The following is a 4,532-nucleotide window of genomic DNA, read 5'->3' as shown; positions in this document are numbered from 1 at the left end:
TTATTTATGATGATATGAACAAGGCGTCGGCAAAGAAATTGTAGGAAACGCTCAGTGAGAAGTACCTTACTAAAAGTATTCGGCTTCACTTGAAGAAGAGGTTTTACCAGTTCAAGATGAAGATGAGAGTTTCCATTAGGGAGCATGTTAACAACTTTATAAAGCTGCTTTTGGATATGGCCAATGTGGATATCATGGTTGAGGATAAAGACAAGGTGATGCTACTTTTGTGTTCGTTACCCGAGGATGATTATGGTACTTTTGTTCTCACTATGATTAATGGAAGAACGACTGTTAATTACAAGGAGGTGACCGGATGATTATGGTACTTTTGTTCTCACTATGATTAATGGAAGAACGACTGTTAATTACAAGGAGGTGACCTCAGCGTTGGTGAATTATGAGTTGAGGAAGAGTGTTGACGAACCCTCCGAGAAGGTATCGGGAGATGCATTAGTAGTTCAAGGTCGTGGTCCAAACCGTAGTAGGAGGTCGCAGTCTAGAGGTGCACACTTTGCAGTTCATAAAAATTAGTGTGCCTTTGTAAAGAGGATGGATATTAAAAAGTGGAATGCACAAAGTTAGATCGAGCCGGGAAGAATAAGGGAAAAGTTGTACAAGCTTCAGAGGCGAATGTTGTCAAGTCTAGTGGCAACAATTCAGATTCAGATTCTTCAGGCTATTTGTTATCTGCACTACCATCAGTTTGTGTTGCCAACTCTACAGAGTAGATGTTGGATTCGGATGCTTCTTACCATATTTGTCCTAGGAGGGATTGGTTCTCCAGCTTTCAGGAGTTGGAAAGAGGGGATATTATGCTCATGGGTAGTGGACATGCATGCTCTATTGATGGTATTGGTATCGTTCGTATTCGGATAAGTGACAGGGTGATTCGGGAGTTGGATGAAATAAGGTTCGTTCCTCAATTAAAGAAGAACATCATTTCAATTGGAGCTTTGGAGGAAACAGGCTATAGGGTAACCTTGGTGGATGTATATTTGAATGTTACATTAGGGTCCATGATTATGATGAAGGGCATCAGATGAGCAATTTGTATTATTTGCTTGGAAGCACGGTGATTGATAGAGAGCTGATGACTTCATTAGATTTGGCTAGACTGTGGCGTTTGTTTAGGCTGTGATATTTGGTTATTGGTACCGTGCATTGTTTGTTGAGGAGTGCTTTGACCTGCAGTTTGAAGTCCTATGAACACATTGGTATGAGCGAGAAGACTGAGGTAGAGTTTGACACTTCTATCCATCGATCGAGGGGTCTTCTAAGGGGTGTTCATTCATGCATTTGGGGGCCTTCCAAGGGGGCATCATTAGGAGGTAATAGGTATGTAGTTTCCTGTGTTGGTGACTGTTCTAGACATTGGTGGGTTGCAACCAAGTCCCGTTAGTGTGAAGTCCTAGAAGTCAACAACAGTTGGAGGAAGTGTGTTGGTAGAAAGGTAACACGTCATTCTGTTTTAGGTAGGGCTTCTTTTCTGCGTTTGTGCCGTGCTCACAGCAGTTGGAGACATTTCATTAGAGGGAAAACATTAGGGTGACGAAATGAGATGGCAGATTTGGTGAGTTGTTCCGTGCTGGAGGAGGATCAGCATTTGATGTCAAGCATTAGTTTTAGTGTTCGGGCTTCGACATATTTGGATCATCTTGTTCATAGGTTGCCAACTGTTGCGTTTAGAGATTTTGGATCTGGTGGAGCTGTTTTAGATTTTGGGTTACATCGGATGTTTGGTTACCCAGCATTTGGTCACATCGAGGATGTGAGATTTGATCTGATTGCACGTTTAGGATTCAGAGGCTCGTTTGGTTATCAGTTGAGAGACTCTGATTTTGTTCTGAGAAGGTATGTCACTTTTGATTCTCGGCAAGTAGAGAGTGTTGATCAGATCATTAGGATATCACAGCAGGTGGAGTGTGATGCCACTTCACGTTTGTCACGCCCCGCTTCCTAAAATACTGGGGAATCGGTACGTGAACAAGCCCGCGACGTATTAGATTAAGAAGAAATTTACACCATTAATATTTTTTTTCTTTCTTCTCAACCTAATACGCTAAGCGTCAAGAAATAAATACAATACAAAAGCACAGGTCCCCGATCACAATAGCAAGAATATAAAGACAACTCAGAATAAGAAGTAGCATATCATCACTAGTAAATCATCCCAGGCATAAAAATATGGGTCCAACATACCCTTATTACAAAAACAGTCCAACTAGGAATATCAAATACATAGTTCATAAAAGAAGTACTACTAAAATACTAAATCCATCATCAACTAAAGAAAAGTACGGTAAAAGAGTTCTAATGTTTCACAACTACTACAGAAGAAATCCACTACGCTTCGGCTGGTTCTTCTAATCCCCCGGGAAGGCACTCCGGCTGGACATACACCGGCTCTGCTGCATCGTCGAACTGGACCTGTTCGTCCCCTAAGTCTGACGCACAACAGAGAAAACATGTGTACATCATTGTGCATGACACACGGCAAGATCCCACAAAGGAGAAAGAACAGTCGAACGACCAAGGCAATAACAGATGTAACAGCAGTAATGGTAATAGAAGAGTGACCAATGTGATTACAGAAATAGGAACATGCAATGATAGTAGTAACAATAGGAACATGCAACTGGAATACTAAAAAGCTAGATACAATCCGCTACTAGAGTATAACAGTGAGAAGAATTCATAAACATTCGAGTAACAAAGTCATACAACTAGATAGAATTAATACTTAAAAATCTACAACAAGAGACGTAGTACGTCGAGCAAAATAATTCAAACAAGGAAACCATCATGTATATACCATATGTCTCGAATTGTAGATAATTAAATATTAATCATGATCTATGTATGAAGAGAAATACAACTAGCCTACATCTCACAAGAATTATACTTCACCAAAAAATCGAAGTCATGTAACTAGCTATCCTATAATAGGTCACTGGTTCACATCTCACATAGAGTTGATGCTCATATCATCGAGTAACTGACTGATCGCAAATCATAAATATCCCAACTCCTCAGACCCACCCCGGTGACTACACAAACTTCACCGGCGCGAGCCCGGAATACATCCACAATCATAAATATCTCAACTCCTCAGACCCACCCCGGTGACTACACAAACTTCACCGACGTGAGCCCGGAATACAACCACAATCACAAATATCTCAACTCCTCATACCCACCCCGGTGACTACACAAACTTCATCGGCGCGAGCCCGGAATACATCCACAATCACAAATATCTCAACTCCTAGAAAATCTTTGTTTAAAATAATAGCAATACAAAACCAAGCCAAACTTAGAAATTTAATTTAAAAGTTTTGAAAAGAACATGCTAACTCTTTGTTTAAAATAATATTCAAGTTGCTTGATCTAAAATATTTTCCAAGACCATATATACAAATATAACTATATATATAAAACATTTATTAGTATTTTTTTATATTATTATTATTTTTTTAACTCTTTCTTTCTTGGTGATTGTTTCTATTTTAACGGGCTTTTTAAGCGACCATTTAACGAGTTTTGGGCCAATGGATCCCAACCCAATTGGGCTTAGGTCATTAAGTATGAAAATACTCATTAGGCTAATTACTCGGTCAGCTTAGACTTTATAAGATAGAATCACCTTGAATTTAAGAGTTTTTCTTCTTTCTTTCTTTCATTTTTTTTTCTTTTGGTGCCCATTTTTCGCACTCTTCTTTTACAATTTTTTTTATATGTATATGTATATATATTCTGAAAAATATGTAAGTCAAGATACTTTGAAAAATTATTTTTAACTCTAAGCTAAGCATGCATACATTCCATTATTTTAAATAAAAATCTAAGTTAAGGCTTAAGTAAAGTATACTACTTTAAAAATTATTTCTTAAAAAAATAATTTAGAGTTATCATAAAAGGTAAACTTGAGTAAATAACAAACTAGAGATTAGAAAATTTAAAATTTATCAAATAAATCAATTATTACATAACTCTATCAACTTGGCAAGTGACGATATTTTTATAATTTTTTTAGGAAAAGGGGAAAAAATGACAACAATGCAACTAAAAATGTAAAATAAAGAGAGAAAAAACTAATTTCCACCCCAACACCTAATTTTTGTATTGTCCTCAATGCAAACTCTATGATGCACAAAGTAAAGCAGATAAGAAGTGAAGTACTTATATTTGATCAGCTGATAAAAATCTATAATTACCTTTAGTCTGAGGAGGATAAAATCAAAAATTTATTATTCTCTTTTTTTCTTTCTTTTTTTTGTCTTTTTTTTACAACTGAACAAGAAACTCTCAAATGAGAGAAGAATAAATTCTTTTTATTATTCTAAAATAAACAAAACAAATAATGTTGAATGAAGTGTTCAACACGAAGAGCTCGTATTCTACATTGAATCCTACCTTATTGTTAAAAATTCTTCCCCGGATTTTAAATAAATTCAAAATGATATAATCAATAGTATGAAATTCCAAGCATTTCGGGGTGTTCAATAATTCTTACAACAAAGTAAGGTAGG

This window comes from Asparagus officinalis, chromosome 5 (assembly GCF_001876935.1).
Source record: "Asparagus officinalis chromosome 5, Aspof.V1, whole genome shotgun sequence".
NCBI lineage: Eukaryota > Viridiplantae > Streptophyta > Magnoliopsida > Asparagales > Asparagaceae > Asparagus > Asparagus officinalis.
Note: the sequence above shows the minus strand (reverse complement) of the source record.